The sequence below is a fragment of the Hibiscus syriacus genome, unplaced genomic scaffold (assembly GCF_006381635.1).
Source record: "Hibiscus syriacus cultivar Baekdansim isolate YM2019G1 unplaced genomic scaffold, ASM638163v2 tig00111779_pilon, whole genome shotgun sequence".
Lineage (NCBI taxonomy): Eukaryota > Viridiplantae > Streptophyta > Magnoliopsida > Malvales > Malvaceae > Hibiscus > Hibiscus syriacus.
Window position 1 is genome coordinate 751,477 of NW_024063176.1, and position 24,311 is coordinate 775,787.

The 24,311-nt window shown below is 35.1% G+C and overlaps 1 long non-coding RNA gene and 1 pseudogene across 1 annotated transcript; one reads left to right on the forward strand and one right to left on the reverse strand.

Moving 5' to 3' along the window:
* Positions 1-7,507: 7,507 nt before the first annotated feature.
* LOC120170292 lies at positions 7,508-23,896 on the reverse strand. Its single transcript, XR_005520757.1, has 3 exons — positions 23,718-23,896; positions 23,668-23,672; positions 7,508-7,519 (listed from the first exon to the last, which is right to left on the reverse strand). It is a non-coding gene; the product is annotated as an uncharacterized LOC120170292 (long non-coding RNA).
* On the forward strand, positions 21,753-23,861 carry LOC120170291 (annotated as a pseudogene).
* Positions 23,897-24,311: the final 415 nt, after the last annotated feature.

The window sequence follows — 24,311 nt, forward strand, 5'->3', positions numbered from 1 at the left end:
TTAAACAAAACTAGATTGATATACAAACACAATATAAAAATAAACTCCAAATAATTTTTATAGAATTTCTGGTGAATTTTCAAACTCATTGCCATATTCGAAAATCTAAATTGTTTTCATTAATTTGCATCCTTATCAATTCTTACAACACTTCTAATATCAAGAATTAATCTTTAATCATAAAAATCACACTTCCCCTTCATCAATATCTTACCAACTTTATCATGAAACATGAAGATTTTTATGCCAAATGAAAGAAATTTCATGTAGGTTATTTTATCCTTAATAACCTAACTTAAAATTCTAAAAAATGAACCAAAAATCAAACTAAAAATTCTTACCTTGAACACTTTAAACTTTCAGCCCCCTTGGAGAGTTGTTTCTGAAAATGCTCAACGTTTCTTGAAAATTCTGATGTTAATTAATCATTACACATGGCTAAATATCATTATTATTGAATTTTTTATTCAATTTAATAGGAAATTCCATTTTTACCATTAATGAAACTCCATGACTACAACTTTGTCACTCTATGACATCATCCTCTACCTCATCATATTCATGAAAAATATCTTAATTATGATTTTTCATGTTTGTCGTTGCAATTTTTGAAAATTACAATTTAGTCACCTAATTCCAAAAATTTGGCTTAACATGAAAAATCGACCTTAATTCCATTAATTTATGTTAAATTTCACTTTTCTAAAATATATAAATAATATTTCCAACCATTTTATAACATCCTTCAAATTTTCGTAAAATTCTAATTCAATCTGAATATTCGATTTCAATACCGAACTTTACTGCTTTATAACTTTTAAGAAAATTCTCGTACTAAAAATATGATTCCCACTAAAATCTCTGTTTTAATCCAATCTGTTCATTTACAGGCTAAAATATATAACTTTTAAAAAATATAATTTCGGTCCCTACACTTTTCAAACTTTATACTTTAGCCAGTAAACTTTCAAAACTTACATTTTAGTCACTAGACAAAATTTGTGGTATTACAGTACCGGTACCAAAGGTAGTGGAAGTATCGATACTTACAAGGTAGTATCGATACTACCAGAATTGCTCAAATTCCATAATAATTTTTTTTATTTTTCTTTTAAAAAATTACAAAAAAATATTTTTTATTGGGGCTCGTCACGCCGGGGTGACGAGCCCCTAGAGAATTTTTTTTATCCGGGTGTGAGGCCCACCTGACATGGCCCATTAAAAAAATCATATCACATGGAACTCGTTCCATGAGAACTGTTCAAATTGTCGTATATCCCAAATTAATTGTTTGGATGCACTAATGGGCTAATTTAATTATCCGGTTGCCCTAATGGGCCAATTTGGCCGAACAAACATCTGCTTGCATGTTATAATTAAGTTTACATTGAAGTTGTTTCTCTTTTACCAAAACCTAATTTCGTTGACCTTGTGGCTTTCAATGTAGATGCAGTCTGTTTCAAGAAAAGGATAGTTAACTTGATTGGAAGAAATACAACGGAACAACTTGACAAGGTAAATATAATTCCATCTTAACTCACTCTTGTCTACCTTTAGCTTAATAATAAGATTCGGTGATTTAATTGTTTTTCTGGTACTACGTTATTTGTGATAGCTTTTAACTCTCGGGTTCTTAGTCTACATCGTTATCTACTTTACTCCTTTTCTTTCCCCGGTTCCTTTGAACTTTCTTTTGCCAGTATTTTCTTTACTAGAATAACTCATATTTGCTTTCTTGCTCTTAAATTCTCGCAGACTGGACTATGGAAAATCCGTTCCAACTGTTACAATCCCCAAGCAGAAGTAGTAAGATCATTTACTTTTTTCAGATAGCATATTTAGGGTTGAAAATTGGAATAACTTTGTACCTTTTGTCAGAATGTTGAGCACCGATTTGTAATATATTAAGATATCCCTGCCCCTACTTTATTTATTTTTATCCTGACAGGGGGACAGGGGCCAATTTGACCTTGTCATATACCTAGTTATACATCCTTTTGTCATTCATGTCCTGCTTTGACATTTTTTAGATGTTAGAAAATTAAATCCAAAAATTATCAAAAAAACCATTCTAAATTTGAGGAAGCTAAAATTGTATGGAAAAGGTAGAAATTTGGCTGGTAGATATTAGTACCTGTGGCCTATTTCGCAACTTAGAGCTCTGTTGCACCGAGTCCAACTCTTCATTTCTTTTTTGAAGTATTCTTATCCAACACCCATGTCTGACACATGCTCGTACATGAGTATAGGGATATGACCTTCGAGGATCCTTCAAGTACAAGGGAAAACAGAGAATAAATTGAACACATAACTGTATTGGATGCATACCAGTATCCAGTACTAGCACCCAAGAACTCTTATCAAACATATATTCATATCTGACACATCCAAGTCCGAGTAACATACGTCCAAATAGAATTGACAGTGTTAGTACTTAGTATAGCTACAATTGGGTAGAGAAACTTGCCTCCTTTGAAGAAATGTTTTCTAATGCTATGAAGATATCAGACATTTTCACCCTAAAAGTGACATAGGCCTAAATAGAAAGTATGGTGTTCGTACTAGCATAGAGAAACTTGCCTTGTCTGAAGAATTGTTGTGTTACGAAGATATTCCCTTGGCTTGATTGTCGGGTTCGTAATTCTACGAATTGCATACTTCCCTACCTCTTTTCACACACTGCTGCAGGTAGATGTAGGTGAATGCTACCTACACTTCTCCAGACCGTGCATCGGCCGAAGAAGTCAGAAGCACTTGTGGTTTGCATATTCTTTTCATCTAGGAAAATATCATTATGATCCATAAGCATGATTTTGCTGTGATGTAGTTTATAGTTATTAGAGACTGTTTCACGATGTTGAACCTTATGCGTCGTCAATAAGCCCGTCGTATTGCGAGGGTGCAGTGCTCCATCCAACAAATCCCTTCATCACTATGGCACATCTTGAAGGTAAGCAATCATGTCTATAGATATAATATATGATTAAAATATTTACATTATGTATGGCTGTGCATGGTCTGTGATTCAGATACCATATCCTCTTCCGTCAATGGTCTTGTCTAACTTATCAGGACAGGAGTCGTCTACACTTTGGTAGGAAACAAAGAAGAAAAACGGCGTAAGAAAACAGTTCAATGGTTGATCTACATTAATGTGTTATTATATTCACTTACTCTTCCTACCAAACAAGCCCTGAGTTTACTACTGTATCGTGATCGAAGATGATCCTTCGAGGTTCCTCATAAGTGCCTGCATGACATAGTATCCGTGCCTACACGAACTTTATCGTCTCGACCCGAACCCACTGGGGCCTTAGGTTACGGCTGCTTCTGATATTTGTTATGGAGGATGATGTCTTCAGAATGTTGATGATGCAGCATGTTAAGAACATGACTAAGAAAACTAGGCAGAATGCTGCCATATCAAACACGGGGAAGCTTTTCCGAAACAAAGATCCTATTATTTATATATTTTATTATTAAACATAAACTAAATATATTCCATTCTTTTATTAACCATTTAAAAATAATTACCCATGATTCTAATAACAGAGATCTATAGAATAGGATGTAAAATTTAAACCACTATTTTCAATCAAAATGTAGAGTTTTCAGATATATTCTCTATCAATAACAATAACACTAAATTAATATCAGAATAAAAATATTGGATGGAATTTTTCCTTCTATACCGAAATTAAAAGTTATGCAATTAGGTAAACGATCACGTTTTACTTATCATATAAGATTACAATTAAAAGATAATTTTAGTAATGAGAATTTAATTCGAAATCGATGGGTTTTGACTCAATCCAATTTGATAGGGTTGGATTTTTAAAAAAAAATTAGGTCGGGATCGAGTTGGGTTGAGGGTGAAAAACTTTTGACTCAACTCGATCTGAGGATAATAGAGTAATTTTTCATATAAATTTATGGACATTTGATATAATATCCCCTTTTTGTAGTTTTTTTAATAGCTCCTTAATTTATTTCGGATTAGACCAGGTCAGATTTATACTTTAAAAGATCGGATTAGGTCCAATTCGGATTGAGTGTATTTATTTTTTTGAATCAAATTGAATAAAAGGTAATATATTTTTGGGTCGGATTGAGTTGACCAAAAAACCTAACCCAATTTGACTCATTGCCATCTCTTAGTGTAATCAAACCAAGATTATATTTTAACACTAAATCTCCCTTTTTTAAATCTTACATCATATTGGGTGTTTTTCCCGATATATCATATTTTCCATTTATTTTTCACTGTCAAGCACCCTTCAGACTATTTTTCCCGATTTAACACCTTTTGCAGTAAGGCGCACCCCTGCAGCACGTTTTACGCTGATCTGGCGCCATGTGGGGCAAGGCGCACCCCCTGGAGCACGCCTTATGCTGATGTGGGTTACACGTGTGTAAAGCGCGGCCCCTGGGGCGTGCCTTACGCCACGTAGGGTAATAGCGCGGGTCAGGGGCCGCGTCTTACTTTAATTCAATTATATATAGCGCGGGGCAGGGGTCGCGCCTTAGCTTTAACTGATACAATTATATAAGGAGCGGTGCAGGTATCGCGCCTTGTATATTTATAGCTACTTTTCTCGGCTATAAATACCATTCTCCCCCGGTAAACTCCTCACATCTCCCCTCTCAACTTATAAATTAATACAACAATTTCGTCAACGAGTCAATAATTCCGACAATCTTATCATATTTGATTCAGAAGTTCGTGCGATTTTTCTTTATAAGGTCATTTTGTTATAATTTTTTTATTATATTTATTGTTTATTATGATTATTTGAAAAAAAAATTATACGTTTATGTGTAAAAAATTTATTATGTTATATTTTCGTTCATATATTATTTATTTAATCAGGTTTGTTTCAGTTGTTTTTTTGCAGATATAATAATGTCGCACTTTTAAACTCAAAGAATGACGCGACTTTCAGCTATTGTTTATTATGATGGTAAAATTCGAGAAGATGAAACTGAATTGTTTTCGTATCAAATGAGCGTGTTAAAATATCATTCTAGAGAAACATAACTCTTGAGGAGCTGATAACGAAGATTTCGATGAAGGTTTATGTTGAAGTAGTAGAAGAACGTCGTCGTTGCAATACAGATTTCCAATATCATTGTTTCCATTAACTTATACAGCGTTCGAACTTTCGAACAATGATGATGTTGAAGTGATGGTTGAATATCAAAGTAATTATTCTGACGCCGATATTGAGATGTATGCAAATTTTGTTCAAGTGCGTGCTGCTCGGGATCAGTCATTAAGCTCCCACTATGGGCTGGCTGAACAAGTTGATCAAGTTGACAGCCTGACGAACAATAATGTGTAATGATTTTAATGCCATAATGGAGAGACATTAATCCGCAACTCCTTACGATATGTACCGAGGTGGGTCGACGAACAATCCGTATGACAACTTAGTGTGCAGTTCAAGGGGAAAGCATTCACCTGCAAATCCCTTTGACATTAATATGGAGATGCCATCGACGCAACAATATGTGCACTATCCATTTGACATGATGGCTTCAAGCTCCAGGGGGAGGTATTCGATTGCGAGCTTTTTCAATCTCAATGTCGATATGCCTTCTAGTTCAAGGGGAAGACGTGCAAGTAGTAGGTTCTTCGACCTAAATGTGGATAGCTACTAAAAGAACCGCTTCGTGAGCCTGGTGCAGATGGTGCTGAGACTAGACTATTCATTCACCCATAATCACCGCAATTCAACTCCGATGATGATGATGTAGATGAAGTTCCAGGAAATGTGGTACAAACTGACACTCCTTCACACATGTATGAAGCTGATTATGGTGAATTGTACGGGCCAGAATTTACGGATATGCCTCATCTCGGTGACTATGAATATTACTCATCAATAAATAATGGTGAGTTATCTTTAGGCATGAAGTTTTCAAGCAAAGAAAAAACGATGATGGCTATCAAAAATTACAATATCCGTAATTCTGTTCAGTCCAAAGTCGACCGTTCCACGACCGAAAAATATGTATGCTACTGTGCCCGACGCGAAAACGGATGCAATTGGATGGTTCGCGTATCGAAGAGGAATACACAAAAAACAACAGATGAGAACTAACAGTATACAACGGTCCTCACACATGTTGTGCTGGAGGGGTCAACCAAGATCACCTAACTTGGACTCTGAAGTGATATGCCAAGCCATCATGCCCATGGTAAAAGCAAGCTCTCATATAGCTGTTGCAGTGTTTATTTCAGCTATACAATCGCAGTATGGGTACAATGTCTCCTATAAAAAAAACTTGGTTGGCAAAACAAAATGCTATTGTTAAACTTCATGGCGAATGTGATGCATCTTACAACGAACTTCCAGGTTGGTTTAGGCTGGTGCGGACGTTGAATCTTGGGATAATTGTGGATTTCGAAACCTCCTATGCATACCATAATGATCGAGTTCTACGTGATTGATGCCAATTCTATCGGATTTTTTGGACTTACCTACAGTGCATTAATGTTGTCAAATACTACAAGCCTATGGTCCAGATCGACAGGACTTTCTTGTATGAAAAATACAAGCAAGTTTTATTATTAGTAGTTATCCAAGATGGCAATCGCAACATTCTTCCAGTTTCTTTTACTTTTGTTGAAGGAGAATATACAAATTCTTGGGGTTTTTTCCTCCAAAACTTACATGCGCATGTTATCACGAAGGAAAAAATCTGTGTCATTTCAGATCGCGGAGCTGGGATCAAACCAGCAATGGAGTCTTTGGGTCCAATATGGCAACCATCCTTTGTCCAACATAGGCATTGTCTCCGACACATTATTGCGAACTACCATGGAAGGTACAAGAAGAATGATGAGCATCAATTAATTGTGTGCATGGGTAAGTGAAACTGATGCAGTTTGTTTTCTTTCGATCATTTTAATTTTGCAAAGAAAGCAAGTTAGTAAGTTATACATTTTTTTATCAGGTTACGAACTACTTCCTCGAACGTTTGAATCAATGCTTCAAGATTTACGGCGAAGAACGAGGAAGGATACGATTACATCAGCCTCATCGATAAAGAAATGTGGACGGACGCATATGATGGTGAATATCGATATGGACACATGACGACCAACTTGGTTGAGGCAATCAATTCAACCTTAAAGGGTGCACGTCACTTAGCTATAGCGACTTTGATAAAAACTACATATTTTCGTTTGGGGGCGCTTTTTGCGAAGCTCGGGGAACAAGCTCAAACCTGGATGCAAGGAGGTCATGTCTATCACCCTAGATTAGTTGCAGATCTACAGAAAAAAATTGTTGCATCAAATGGAATATCTGTATCTGACTTCTCTATAAGGCATGAAATGTTTCGTGTCACAGAGTTGTCGCGACCTCTTCAAGGGATTGAAGTTGTGTCGTTAAGAGTAAATCTACGGGACAGAACATGCGACTACGAGTTTTTTCAAGCTCTGAAGTATCCATGCTCTTATGTGATAGCAGCTTGCTCGCATAAGCGTCAAGACTATAACCGTTTTGTGGATCTCGTATACCTACTATCTGAAGTTTATAAGGTATACGAATTTGAGTTTCCCCCATAGGTAATGACAAAGACCCTGATGAGGTTCAGGATTGGCTTTCGATTGTACCAAATCCAAGTTTATTAAGGGAGCGTGGTCGTCCAAAATCCAATCGAATTCATTGCGATTTGGATATTCGAGAAAGATCTAGACAAGACAGAAGATGTGGGCATTGTAGAAACCCATGACACACTAGAAAAACATGTCCACTTCTGTTGTCATCAAGTAACAATTGATGATGACATGATGTAGTTGTTTATCAAATAATAATTCTTGTACTTTAATTTGCATTTACTTAAAGTTAAAGTCATTCGATAACCGTTGATGAACAGTAAAAAATGATACAAGAAAACGAGATTCAACGTTAGCGTTATATGTGATTATAATAAAAGAGATAATAAGTGATAAACTGAAGAAAATTTGAGAACACAATTATTAAATTTTATCAAACTAATAACAATTTGGTATTTGAACATAATTTTAAATACAACAAACTTACAAAAAAATATTAAATGGTAAATTATAACCAAATAACAATAATTGATATTAAATGGTAATAAACAAAATTAACCAAAATACATTAATAAAACTGTATAACAATTTAACAAAATAAATTAAAATAAATCCAACCACATTAACGAAAAAAAGTAAATATTAAATGATAAATAATTAAAAAAATACAATAAAAAATCCAATAAACAATTAAATACAAATATAAAAAAAAACAAAATCTATCGATGTCTGCGACGCGAATGTGTTCCGTAAGACGGTGATTGTCGGTCTCGAGGAGGATTTCTTCGTATCACTGGTTGTGACACTCGCTGTCATCATCATCACCATCATCGCCGTCGTCGTCGTCGTCATCGTCGTCGTTGTCGTCGTCGTCTTCCTGAGCAACTACATTTTGTTGAAGAGGAACTGATGACGATGAAGCACCTCATAGAATAAGGACCCTGGAGGTGTATGACTGACTATCCCACCGGCCTGTGAAAACTAATAAAACCCAGACATCGTCGAGTGTGAAAACTGTACATGAGGTGTCTGTGTTGCGGCCATATGTGATGAGACTGCACCCGCCAAATATCCAACATATGAATCCCAAGTAGGATCTGCAAACATAGACCCATAATATCCTCATGAGGGGTCATAAAACTCTATGACGGTGGCGGCGGCGGGGTCATAAAACCAAGTAATGGTGGCGGCGGCATCGGGTAAGGAACGGCAATGGCAGCATCACATATGGTTGCAGAAGGTAAGTCGATGTAGATGGTGGCTGCTGTGAAGGTCCTGCTGGTGTAGTTGAGGATGAACCGGAAGCACCTGCTCTCCGTCCACGAGTCGGGGGAGATGGTATTATGTCAGTGAACGTCTCTATCGACGTCGCTGAAAGGTCCGCCCTCGTGCATCATCAGAAAGCAGAAACAGTTTTTCGTTACTATTGAACCACTCGTAATAACTGTCAGCAACCATCAAGAGGTCAGTAAAAATGGGCTCTCTACGGGGAAGACGCTGATGTCCATCCTCCCATAGCACGACCCACTCGTGATGCCTCACCAGCCAATCTGTATCGGTCTTGCCGCGTCTATCTGTTCTATACAACTCGTCCATATTGTGAGGTGCTTCCGGAATTGGTTGAAAACAACCAAATTGCCAGAGCACGCGATCAGTAGAGTGCCACTCGACGATCGTATAATAGATCAAAGGGACCATCTGTTGAGTTAATCGATTGATGAATATAGCCAAGAGGGGGTGAATTGGCAATTAAAATTTTGGTGGAAGCTTTTGCAGAAAATTGAAAGAAATTTGCACAGCATTTAGAGTGATTCGACTTTCTCAACAAAAGTCTACGTCCACTACATTAGCTATCCACACTAAGGATTTTCCACAAATTCACTAATTTGTCTTTCTTTTGAGGACAAAGAGTAACCTTACAAACCCTCAAGAATTATACCCCAAATTATTGAGAACACTCTCTCCCAAAGAGAACAATACAAATTTGCAAACTTACAAGGAAATCCTCACAAGGTAGATTGTTTGCACAATTCTAGAACAAAGAAAAGAACACTCAAGAATGAATACAATTGAGCACAATAAGTGTTCTTGAAATCAAAATGAATATTGAATGAAAAATAGGCTTGAAATGCTCAAACTTGAGGTTTGATGCTTTCTCTTTGATTTCTCTCTTGATTCTAGTTGCTTGATATTTCTTATTTTTGATCAATGGCTTCTAAGCTTGCTTAAATACAGCTTGAATTACTTCTGAACATTGGGGATGATTAGTGGAGTCAATAGAGCCGTTTAAGTGTGAAAACAATTAATAAAATCAGTTGGGAGCGTCTCATGCATCAATGCATACCCTAGGTGCATCGGTGCATCAAGTGTAAAATTCAAATATTTTGATCGTTAGACTCTCATTGCATCGGTGCACTAAGAGTGCATCGATGCATAAAATGCATTCGATGTTTTGAAAAAGCCTGAGTGCATCGATGCATGGTATGTGCATCGATGCATCAAATGCATTCGATGTTTTTATAAAACCCTGAGTGCATCGATGCATGGTATGTACATCGATGCATCAAATGCATTCGATGTTCAATTAAATCATCGGTGCATGATGCATAGTTTGATGCATCGGTGCATGCCTGTGAAAGTTGTTTCAAAGATATATTAAGTATAAAACACAATTTTACACATTTAGTAAGGTTTAAAATTGATCTTGAAAGATTTGGAGTAATAATTTGATATTCGATTAATTGAATCGAATATACTTAGAAAATCATTTGTAAAATCTTAAAATTCATTTAAACTTAATTTGTTATATCGAAACATCAAAATGTTTTCAACAATCTCCCCCTTTTGATATAACAAAACATTTGTGTTATTTTAAGATTTTCTAAAATTTGAAATCAATTTTGAAAAATTACTCCCCCTTACTATAACACTTTTCCCCTTTAAAACATATTAACACTTAACATTTCTCCCTCTTTTTGTTAAATCAAAAAGCTTCATATCAAAAATATAGCCAATTGATTAAGAATATATGTATATATAGCTTAAGCTGCTAAGATCACAATCAAAAGAGAGATTAGTCATTAGTTTCATAATCAATATTCATAATAAAATGTGAAATTGTAAATTGGTCATACTTCAACTAAAAAGTAAATGATGCATATATTGAAACAAACCAAAATATATATGAAATAAAATTTCAAATATCCATCAAACAAACATCCAACAACCAAAGAAAGAAATCCAAAATGTTTTAACAATCCAAAAAAAATCTACTCGTCCATAGAAGGATCAGGAGGAGGCAGAGGAAAACGGGCTTGAATCTCAAGCGAGAGAGTATTCATGCGTGCAAGCATATCCCTTTGAAACTCCATCTGTCGAGCTTCCAATGTGTCTAAGCGTTAATTTACTGCTTCGTGAGTAGCAGTCAGGTGTGATTCGATGGAAGCATATTGTAGATCAAATGTCTCCAAGAACGATTGAAAATATGGAGGTATTTGATCCTCTTGTGTAGCTGGTTCTGGTGCAGGCTCGTCATCGGGTACGTGATCATCGATGTCTTGCATAAGCTGTTGAAATTCATGATCATCATCATCAGCTGGAGCCAGAGGAGGAGGAGCACGAGAGGAGCTAGGAGCAGTTCGTGAGGAACTAGCTCTCGGAGTTTGTTTGCCGGGTCTAAAAACCCATTGACCGGTTACCGCTTCTTGTTTCCAATCCGCTTTCTTCAAAGATGTGAGATTGATTGGGTTTTGGAGAGGAATAGGATTGTCAAGAGAGATATCCAAACCGAGTTTGATAAAAAAGATTGCTAAGAAGACAACCATAAACTAGTGTTTCAACGTGTTTGGATGGGATAATGTTTACGGTATCGACTAACACACTAAAGATAATTTGTGGAAGATTTATTTTGATCTTATTCTTAATACAATACATCTACCATAAATCCCTAGCCCGAAGAGTGGAGTACCTACCCGCGGATGGTCGAAACCACCACGAGATCATTAAGTGAGAAAACGATCGTGATGAGATCAGAGGGTACTAACACTAGCGTTTGGGAGATATGGATATTCCACAGTTTCTTTTTCATCATAAACACCATCATCATCTAACCTAAATTTTGAAGCTATAGTTGTGGAATCAACAAGAATATATTGTCCTAGAAGATAGGATCTAATTCCTATAGTTCCACATTGAGTTTCGTTTTGAATACAGACCGCATTAGAATAGAAAATGCAGACTAATTGATGGAAAACGACAGGTTGAAGACTCAACAAATTATCAAACTTCCAAGATTGAAGAATAGAAAGGTATTCAAAATCAATATCTATCATGGCTTGAAGTGAGGGAATACATTCTTCCCGATTCTATAGGATTGGAAAGAATTTTTGTACCTAGAGTACAGTTCGTCTCTATGACGCTCAGGCATGTTAAAACAAGATCCTAATAGACTAGTTGGTGGAGGAGGAACGGATTTGGCGGTTGGTTTGAACGAGAACGACTAGATGAAGTTCTAGGGTGTTTGGGATTAGACATGATTAAAGGAAATCGGAATAAGGAATATCACCTGCAATTTGAAACACATGTATGCATAATCAATCCCAAAACTCAAATGAGTCCTCAATAATTCAAGGTTCTCTAAACCATATCCTAATGGGCATGTTTTGAAAACTATTTAAAAATAATATTTGATAATCATAATATAGTTTTCATGAAAACAAAACAATTAAATCAAAAATATTACTAATTTTTGAAATCATTTTTTTTAATTTCGAAATTCAAAGAAAATTCTTGAAAATTTGTTTGTTTTTGACAAAATTAGTAGTAAAATCTAGTTTAGAACCAACAAACAATCAATGCCTGACATAATGTACATTCTAGAACTAATTAAAACTAGTTCTAAAATCAAAAATTTGTAAAATAGAAGTTTTTTTAGAAAAATACCTTGAAAATTCGGATTGAGAGGGATGAGTAGTTGTTTTGCACGATTTAATGATTGAAGCAGGTTTGCACGTTGAAAAGCTTGAAGATTCCGATGAAAAATCGTTGATTTTTTTAGCAAGAGAAGGATTTAGAGAGAGAGGGATGAACGACAGAGAGAATAGATTTTAGGTTTTGAGAAAAATAAAGAAAATGAGGCATTTTAACCCAAAACCCGATGGATGCATCGATGCATGACCCCGTGCATCGATGCACATTCAAGGCATGCATCGGTGCATCAACATGATGAATCGATGCACATTCAAAGGGATGCATCGATGCATTGTTAAGTGCATCGGTGCATGAAGCACAAAAAATATCCAAAAATCTGGTTTAAAAACTCAAAATGCTAAATTAATTAGCTCTAGTGGTATTGGCAACTCATATATTGAAAATTAATCATGTTCAAACAATCAAATTAATCTTTAAACTATATCTGAACATAAAGTTAATTTTCATCAAGAATCATAAACTCCCCCTAACTAATAGCAATGAATGCAATCAAAAATTACTATTATAAGCATTTTTCATTTAGTCTTAAAAGTGCTAAAATTATTTTAAACACTAAGTGAAGATAGGTTGGTCAAACCTAATTCTATCCTAAGTGTCCAAAATCTTTCCTTGTCTAAAGGTTTTGTAAAGATATCTGCTAATTGGTGCAAAGTATCAACAAATTCTAGAACTACATCTTCCTTAGTGACATGATCTCTAATGAAGTGATGTCTTATTTCAATGTGCTTAGTTCTAGAGTGTTGGATGGGATTTTTAGTGAGACAAATAGCACTAGTATTGTCACACTTGATAGGAATGGTACCAACTTCAATTCTATAATATAAAAATTGTTGGTTTCATCCATAAAACTTATGCACAACAACTACCAGCTGAAATGTATTCGGCTTCAGTGGTAGATAATGCAACACAATTTTGTTTCTTTGAAAACCAAGAAATCAGCATATTTCCAAGGAATTGGCAAGTACGGAGGTGCTTTTCCTATCTAATTTGCATCCTCCATAATCGCATCAGAAAAGGCATGCAAGCTAAAGCTAGAGTCTCTAGGATACCAAAGTCCTAAACTATGAGTGTCCTTAAGGTATCTAAAGATTCTTTTAACAGCTAGTAAATGTGATTCCTTATGACATGATTGAAATCTAGCACATAAGCAAACACTAAACATAATGTCGGTCTACTTGCAGTTAGATAAAGCAAAGAGCCAATCATTGACCTATATAATTTAACATCTACACATTTACCTCCTTCATCTAAGTCAAGCTTTGTTGAAGAGCTCATTGGAGTGTCATGAGGTTTGCCATTTTCCAGTCCAAACTTCTTGAGCATATCTTTGACGTACTTAGCTTGATTGATGAAGATGCCATCTTTTCTTTGCTTGATTTGGAATCCCAAGAAAAATGAGAGCTCCCCTATCATGCTCATCTCAAACTCACTTTGCATTAGCTTAGAAAATTCTTGGCAAAGAACATCATTAGTAGAACCAAATATTATCATCAACATAAATTTGAACTACTAATAAATCTTTACCTTTATGCTTTAAAAACAATGTAGTGTCAACCTTCCCTTTTGAAAAACCTTTTTCAATTAAAAAGTTTGACAATCTTTCATACCAAGCTCTAGGAGCTTGTTTTAAACCATAAAGCGCTTTTGTCAATCTAAGAACATGATCCAGAAATTTTGAATCTTCAAAACCTGGAGGTTGTTCCACATACACTTCTTCCTTTATAAAACCATTTAAAAATGCACTTTTAACATCCATTTGATATAATTTAAATTCATGAAAACATACAAATGCTAATAACATTCTAATTGCTTCCATCTTAGCTACGGGAGCGTATATTTCATCATAGTCTATGCCCTCTTCTTGAGTATACCCTTGAGCAACAAGTCTAGCCTTATTTCTCACTATATTACCACTCTCATCAAGCTTATTCCTAAATACCCATCTAGTACCTACAATAGATTTATTACTAGGCCTTTCAACTAATGTCCATACTTTACTTCTCTCAAATTGATTTAATTCTTCTTGCATAGCCATAATACAATGTTCATCTTTTAATGCTTCTTTAATATTCTTAGGCTCTATTCATGAAATAAATGCAACATAATTACAAATATTTCTAAGAGAAGATCGAGTTATTACCTCTTTGGATGGATCACCTATAATCTCACCATTCTTGACATAGTTGAACTCTCTTGGATAAGATACTTCCCTTTCTTCAATGGTTGGATTCTCAAAAGGATCATGAGTTACCTCATCTTTTGTTTCTTCATTTGATGATGGTTCTTCAGCGTCATGTCTAACTTCATTTGTATTTATAATACCTACATCATCATTCACACAAGAATCCTTCCTCGGAATGGGATTATCATCGAAAACAACGTGTATATACTCTTCTACAACTAAAGTTCTTTTATTAAATACTCGATAAGCTTTAGAATTTAAGGAATAACCCAGAAAAATTCCTTCATCACTTTTAGCATCAAATTTGCCAAGGTTTTCTTTACCGTTGTTTAAAACAAAACATTTACATCCAAAAGGATGAAAATAACTAATGTTAGGCTTTTTATTTTTGAAAATTTCATATGGAGTTTTCTTTAAAATAGGCCTAATCATTACTCGATTTATAACATAACAAGCGGTATTTGTGGCTTCCGCCCAAAAATACTTTGGCAAATTGTTTTCACAAAGCATGGTTCTAGCCATTTCTTCTAAAGTTTGATTTTTCCTCTCAACAACTCTATTTTGTTGAGGGGTTCTAGGTGCTGAAAAATTGTGACTAATACCATTAGAATTACAAAACTCAGTAAATTCAAGATTTTCAAATTCAGTGCCATGATCACTCCTAACACTAGTTATAAAGTAACCTTTATCGTTGGATTACTTTTGAAAACGTGATGAATTTTTATAATGCTTCATCTTTAGTACTTAAGAATAGAACCCAAGTATATCTAGAATAGTCATCTACCAAGATAAATGCATATTGTTTTCCACCCAAGCTAGTAGTCCTAGTTTGCCCAAAAAGATCTATATGGATCAATTGTAATACTCTACTAGTTGATATGTCATTAATGGATTTAAAAGAAACTCACTTTTGTTTTCCTTTAGCACAAGCATCACAGATTTTATCATTATCAAATTTAAGCTTAGGCAACCCTCGAACTAAATCACCTTGAATTAGCCATTGCAAAACACTCATACTAGCATGTCCTAGTCTCCTATGCCATAACCAACTATCATGTTCATCCTTAGCAACTAGGCACAAATTAGTCATATCAATAGAATCTAAATGCACCATGTATATGTTTCTATTCTATGACCAACAAGCATAATCTGATTAGATGCAATGTCAATGACTTTACAACCATTAATATCAAACATGACATTGAATCCCTTATCACAAAATTGACTAATACTCAATAGATGATGCTTTAATCCATTCGCATATAAAACATTCTTAATTTGTATAGAAGAGGTATTACCAATAGTACTAATACATTCAATGTGACCATTTGAGTCATCACCAAAAGTCACTTCTCCTCTATTTTTGGCGTTAAGCTCAATAATCGGTTTTTGTCTCCGGTCATGTGTCTTGAGCATCCACTATCAAGGTACCATGAATTTGGATTGTTTCCCGTGCCTTGTAGCAATGCTCATTTTCCTACAAACATAGATTAATTTCTAATTTTTGGTACTCAAATTCTTTTGGGTCCATATTCATTAGTTTCCAAAATCCTAGTCCCCTTAGGTATCCATTTGTATAGGATATCCTTATATTTAGTAGTAATGAGTTCTTTAGGAACCCATATACTTCTAACAATTTTTCCATTAAAGGTTTTTTGGGGACCTCTATGATTGTAGTTTTTAAAACTTTTTCTAACAAAGTTGGATTTTGAATTTTCTCCATTTTCAAAACGTTTTGTTTCAACTTTATCAAAAGAAGTTTTAAGATCATCAATTTTCTTTTGATGATCATCATTGACCTTTGAAAGTAAATTTTGCAAATCCAAATTTTTCTTTTCAAACTCTTCTAGTTTGATTTGCAAATCTTTGATTTTACTTTCAAGATCGTTGTTGGTTTTGGATATGAGTTTATTTTCATTTTTCAATTTTGAAACATCATTTTTATATTTTAAAAACAATTTCTCATAATCAAAGCCAACCCATTATATTCCTCTAATAACTCATCATAGGATAAATCATCAAAATCAGATGAGTTAGAGGTTACCTTAGAATCTTCCCCGAATGCCATCAAGCACAAGTTTGCTACTTCTTGTTCCTCTTCATCGGTACATTCTTCAACTCCATGGAGCCACATGAGCCTTGTGCTTATTCTTTGATTGACCCTTTCTCTTTAATTGTGGGCAATCATATTTGACATGCCTCGGCTTTTTGCATTCATAGCAAATGATCGGGTCATTCTCTTTTGGTTCATTTTTTAGGCCTTCATTTCGTTTAAATTTTCTTCCTCGGTAAGGTCTCATCATTTTTCTGAACCGTTTGGCAAACAATGACATTTCCTCGTCATCGTCATATTCATTCGAATCACTCTCATTTTTTTTGGATTTGATAGCAACTCCAATGTTTTTCTTATTCTCCTTCCCCTTTGGTGTCTCTTCAATCTTATCAAGGTTCACCTCATATTCAAGCATCATTTCATGAGTGAGGAGTGAACCGATTAGCTCTTCAAGAGTTAAGGACGTTAGATCCTTAGACTCGATGATTGCCGTCTTCTTTGATTGCCACGATTTTGGGAGGGAGTAGACTAACCTCCTCACAAGCTTTTCATTTGAAATGATCTTTCCATATGATTTGAGACAATTGACAATCGTTGAGAATCCATCCGTCATAGCTTTGATATCTTCATTTGGTTTCATCCTGAAATTTTCATAGCTATGCGTTAGAATACTAATTTTAGATTTCTTTACCTCATCGGTACGTTCATGAGTGACTTGAAGTTTGTCCCATATTTCTTTGGCGGTTGTACAAGATGTAACTCTTCCGTATTCATCTGGTCCAAGAGCACAAAATATAATATGGATGGCTTTGGAGTTGAGCTGGAACATTTTTTTCTCTCCTTCACTCCATAATTTTGTATGAGTGAGAGGCTTGAAGTATCGTTCTTCTACGACATTTCATGCTCCCATGTCACTTGCTTGAATGAAGTACATCATTCTATTTTTCCAATAGGCATAGTTAGCCCATTGAAGAAAGGAGGCTTGTTGACAGGCATTGAATCGAGACCGGAGTCGAAGTTTAAAGTAGAGGCCATTGATGACTTTGATTATCAATGTAACTCTTCACGAATCGACTCAAGAGAGATTAAACCTTCAAATGAGTTACGCTCTGATACCAATTGTTGAGTTAATCGATTGACGAATATGGCCAAGAAGGGGGTGAATTGGCAATTAAAATTTTAGTGGAAGCTTTTGCAGAAAATTGAAAGAAATTTGCACAGCAATTTAGAGTGGTTCGACTTTCTCAACCAAAGTCTACGTCCACTACCTTAGCTATCCACACTAAGGATTTTCCACAAATTCACTAATTTGTCTTTCTTTTGAGGACAAAGAGTAACCCTACAAACCCTCAAGAATTATACCCCAAATTCTTGAGAACACTCTCTCCCAAAGAGAACAATACAAATTTGCAAACTTATGGAAATCCTCACAAGGTAGATTGTTTGCACAATTCTAGAACAAAGAAAAGAACACTCAAGATTGAATACAATTGAGCACAATAAGTGTTCTTGAAAGCAAAATGAATATTGAATGAAAAATAGGCTTGAAATGCTCACACTTGAGGTTTGATGATTTCTCTTTGATTTCTCTCTTGATTCTAGTTGCTTGATATTTCTTGTTTTTTATCAATGGCTTCTAAGCTTGCTTAAATACACCTTGAATCACTTCTGAATGTTAGGGATCATTAGTGGAGTCAATAGAGCCGTTTAAGTGTGAAAACAATTAATAAAATCAGTTGGGAGCATCTCATGCATCGATGCATACCCTAGGCGCATCGGTGCATCAAGTGTAAAATTCAAATATTTTGACCGTTGGACTCTCAGTGCATCGGTGCACCGATGCATAAAATGCATTCGATGTTTTGAAAAAGCATGAGTGCATCGATGCATGGTATGTGCATCGATGCATCAAATGAATTCGATGTTTTTATAAAACCCTGAGTGCATCGATGCATGATATGTGCATTGATGCATCAAATGCATTCGATGTTCAATTAAATCATCAGTGCATCGATGCATAGTTTGATGCATCGGTGCATGCCTGTGAAAGTTGTTTCAAAGATATATTAAGTATAAAACACAATTTTACACATTTAGTAAGGTTTAAAATTGATCTTGAAAGATTTGGAATAATAATTTGATAATCGATTAATTGAATCGAATATACTTAGAAAATCATTTATAAAATCTTAAAATTCATTTAAACTTAATTTATTATATCGAAACATCAAAATGTTTTCAACACCATCGCCATCCAAACATCTAATGGGCCCCTCAACTCATGTAGGATCACCATCTCACATCATCATTAGAATATGGCACATTCAAACTAAAACAAATATATATAATTTTTATCAAAATAATAATATAATTATACAACTATAATCTAAAATCGATTTTTAAACATTAAAAGGCATACCTGTGTGCCAGCCTTCTGATCGATTATCACCCTGATTTTTTCTAAATCATCATGTAGCTCTTGATGATATTTTTGACGCCAGACAGAATAGAGATTATCCTGCAGGCTAGTTCCAACAGATGATTCACAAGAGAAAATTTGCCCAAAAACTAGAGAAAAAGTCTCTAGGGTAAAATCAAACAATGCAAAAATCAGTCCACAAGCCGGACTGTTATAGCCAAAAATTATCTTTATCCGAATTTTGCCAAAAATAGCAAAATCTCATAAATCACTCTAAATTGAAATTCGAAATAAATTAAGCAATCTGCAAAAAATCTGGCCCAAATCGAATTTAAAATGACTTCCTAACTGACAAGCGAAATATTACCATAAATAGTAAAAAATAAATTAAACTAGAGATTCGGAGGAAAACGGCTCAATATGGACAGCGTGCGCGTTGAAAGGGGCTTTCTGAATTGGGGTCTTATGCGCGATTCCGACACCTGTAGCCAAAGTTATGGCCAAAAGACTGAAACACACTCAAAACGGCCCCAATGAGTAACATATCACAATCAACTCCCGCCTTTGCGCTGATCTGCCAACTCATGGTATCTCAGCGCCATCAAGGTGCAATCTGACAGCTCAGCATCATCTGTCTTGAATCCCCCTGCATCATTTTTCCTATCAGAAGACCACCTATTCAAGGAATTTTTTTATTATACACTATATAAAATGATTAATATACGAAATCAGTTTTATAATTACCTCAACAGTAGTGGAAATACGAATGAATTCTTGACAATTGGACATAATAAGGGCAATCGATACCACACCCAAGATTGCAGCAGCATGAGACATTCGCCGATACCATTTTTTCTGTAGTCAATCGCACGACACATCTCCCTATACAGGAAAGCCAAAACTGCCGAGCCACAACTGAGTGATCCAGCCAGATGAAAGTCGCCAAGATATCGCAACCACATACATTGAACTTGGTTACGCAATTTGTCCGGCATCAGGAACCCTCCTATCAGCTGCATTATGCATGCTCGTGCATACATTTTAACTTCATCATCAGAGGCGTCCTCGCTCAACTCCCGAAAATTGGCATCTAACCAATTTAACGGTATCCGACCATCGTTAAAACTTTCCGGGACACGTCCTAGATAATCCTGGCACAAAGCAGTCCATGAACCGTGCGTTATCCCCGATATCACATCTACATCCACCGGAAGCCCCAGATGCATAAAAACATCCTCAAGTGTAATCGTGCACTCTCCGCACGGAAGATGGAATGTGTGGGTCTCCGGCCTCCACCGCTCCACTAAGGCAGCAATAAGGTCTGGTTCTATCTTACAGTGACCCTCATATCTACCTATGTGACCGAATCCAACCTCTACTAAATACAGTATGGCACGACCATGTATCACTAACTTAAGGTTCCTAATAAAAGGATATAATATACGGTCTCTCTCCTAAAATATAAATAATTCCAAAAATTAATTTTTAAACTAATAATCATGCATTAAATAAATTATTACTAATAATTTAAATTAAATTAAAACGTTAAAATTTTCCGTATCAGCAAAATGTCGAGATATATGATTTCTATCCGAGCGAAGCATACCACTTTCCATTTTATATATGCAAAAAAAATTAATTAAATACAATATTAAATAATTTAAATACTTAAATAAATTAAATACAAAATATTAAATATAATAAAATATACCAATATAGTATTTGAGAGAGGTTGAGAGAAGTTGAGAGGATTTGGTGTGATGAAAGTGATTGAGGATGAGGGTATTTATAGGGAGGGAGGGGGTGTGAACGTCGAGGTAGGTATGTAATTAAACCTAAGGCGCGCCGCAGGGGATCCTTTCTGACGTGTGTTAGATTTGCAGGTAAAGCACGGCCCCTGCCCCGCGCCTTACACACGTGTATCCCAATCAGCATAAGGCGCGCTTTAGGGGGCGCCTTACCCCAGTGCGTTAGATCAAAGTAAAGCTGTGCAGGGGGCGCGTTTTACTGCAAAGGGTGTTAGATCAAGAAAAATAGTCTGAAGGGTACCTGACAGGGAAAAATAAATGGAAAATGTGATATATCGGGAAAATGCTCATCATAATGAGTTAAAATATAAATGTATTACATATTTTTAATGGATACATCATTTAATCTTACATTATATATTTTTAATACTTTTAAAATATTACCTAATATTAGAGGGATGAACTGGATTCTCCTTATTACTTTTTTTTTTCAACATTCATAATCTTATCCCATAATGAATTATAAATGATATTTTAGGGGCCACCGCCCACCTGCAAATCCCGGTAGAGGGGAATTGGGGAGTGTCCAATGAGATGGGTGTGACCGGCAATAATGAGTTCCATCGTTAGCAACGCCGGTTTTGCCAGTGAAGTTGAGTGTGTTGGGGCACTATAACCCCCCCCCCCCCCACAAGCTAGATATTCAAAGTGCCCTTTCGAAGGACTCAAGTCCTTCAACACCAAAAATATTTTAAATATATTTTTTATTTTAATTGTTTGAAGAGACTAGATCAATGGAACATGGTGATGGATTTAATCGTTTTCACAAGCTTGCAAAATCAAGTTCTGGTAAAGTACCCTCCAACTCCAGTTTTATTTTATTTTTCAAATATATTTATATAAAAAATACAACTGAACAAATATTTTTTTCATCCATTACATGCATGAAGAGTATTTAAAAAAATAATGAGATTTTAATTTTTGTTGTTGGATTTAACGTTACTCTCTTCGTTTCTTTTTGCACGCAAACTTGTTTCATCATTCATAGTAAATCTTTATTTTCATTTTTATATTTATGTTATCATGATTAAATAGATTTTTAATTTTTTTAATAGTTTGGAGTGATTACAAGTAATATCTTTTTAGAATTTTATTAATCAACACATACTCACAATCACTAATATAATAATCAAACATATTTTTCTTTTTTAAATTAATTATATTAAATAAACATATAAATATAATATTTGAAATTTGAAACTACCAAATATATATTAATTATTTTTCAATAAACAATATAATATATATATATATCAATTTCAAAAATATATTAATTAATTTAATATATAATATTTTTATTAAAAAGAAGAAAAGGTCAAAGCCTGTGGATTGAGACTTGAGGAAAAGGGTTTGACTTTGGGACTCCCAACAAAGAATCTAAACAGTAAAAGGTGGGGCCAATTTTCATGATCTCATTGGGCCTTTCTCCAAAAGTGGGACCTAACTAATAACTCTTGCCTACTTGGACTGACACACTTAGGATTTGCCACGTGTAATTATTAATTAATGAGATCTTAACGAGAGAAACTTATAAAGGTAACCAATTATTATTTTGAGATTTTTTTAGATTTTTAATTTTAATATTTTCTATATTCACATTGTTGATAATATTTAAATATTTTTAAGATTTAATGAAATTTATAGGATATTATGTATAGGTATTGTAAAATTATGTTCAAATGATTGTTTTGATTATTGAATTTTGAAAATTATAAAAATTTATTAAATTGTTATAAAAATATTATTTTGACTAAACGAATATACAACAAATTTAGGGTGGCACCATATTTTCTTTAATTTATTATTTATTTTGTTGATTGTGTCCACCTGAAATTTTTTTTGTGCCCATTCCATATAAAAGTTTTGTGTTATTAACATATTTATTCAGCTTCACAAATATGTTTTGATTCGTCACTAATTGTTACGTTATAATTAGTACAAAGTTTTGATAAATTTAATGGTGATTTTGTAAAATTTGAAAAGTAGTGATTAAAATAAATAATTATTTAAATATAATTTAATGGTTTCTCGTGTATTTTATCTTAATTTATTTGGTATATAGGTATTTTTTTTTTTATATTCCAATGACATTTTTTAAATATATTTATTTATAAAAATAATTAACAAAAATGAAGTTATTATTTTGTTTCTCTATTCTTAAGGTTCGAGTATCTTTCGGAATGGGGACTCTTCGAATTCGAACTCCAACGGCAACAATGGCAGGAGCAACACCATCCACAAAACCACCAACAAATCCAACCCCACGCTACCGGAGGTGCGCGAACAGGATCAATTCATGCCGATAGCCAACGTCAACCGCATCATGCGCCGCATGCTTCCTCCCCACGCCAAAATCTCCGACGGCGCCAAAGAAACCATCCAAGAATGCGTCTCCGAGTTCATCAGTTTCATCACCGGCGAAGCCAACGAGCGTTGCCAACGTGAGCAGCGCAAGACCATCACCGCCGAGGACGTTCTTTGGGCCATCGGAAAGTTGGGTTTTGACGAATACATCGAGCTGCTCACTGTTTTCTTGAACCGTTACAGGGAGGCCGAGAACGTCAGGACTTCACTCCGTTCCGGACCTATCTTGAAGCGTGGGATGATCGACGGCCATGCACCGATGACGACGATGCCACCCTTTAACACCCCGCCTTTCCCGGTGGGATTTCGCCAGGGGTTTTTAGATGCCAGCAGACCACCGCTGCCAATTCCTTTGCGGGTGGATACAATCGAGATGCTACTGGTGCCGCCGCCGGATCATATCCGCAGGCTTCGACAAACAACTTCGATCCATTCGGTCAGTTCAAATGAACAAGATGAACTGAAAAAGGCAAGCAAATGAAATCTGAATAAACAGATAAACATGATATTAAGTACCCATCCATCATAGTTTAGGGTTATGTTCTTTCTTGCTTAATGTTTTCAATGGTATGGTTAAACAGAAACAATAGTAAGGTTGCTTGTGCTTCATTTTGTGTTTTAATGGCATATTTGTACTCGCAATTTATTCGAAAAATTTCGATTTCGACTAATCATTTAAATGAACTGTCATCGACATCCACAATCTTTCTCGAGTTTTCTGATGAGTGTTATATATATTCTGGAATTGAGCGTTCTTGAGTCTGCTGTTTCTGTCAACGTTCATCCTGCTTCTTTGTTTTGCTTATGGTTTGCTTTTGCTTTGTCTAGACTTGTTCAACTGTTGTGCTGGTCTGTTCTTTGGATTATGAATAATATTTAATATTTAAATTATTGCTTTTGTTTCGATTTTGTTGATAAACTTTATTTTT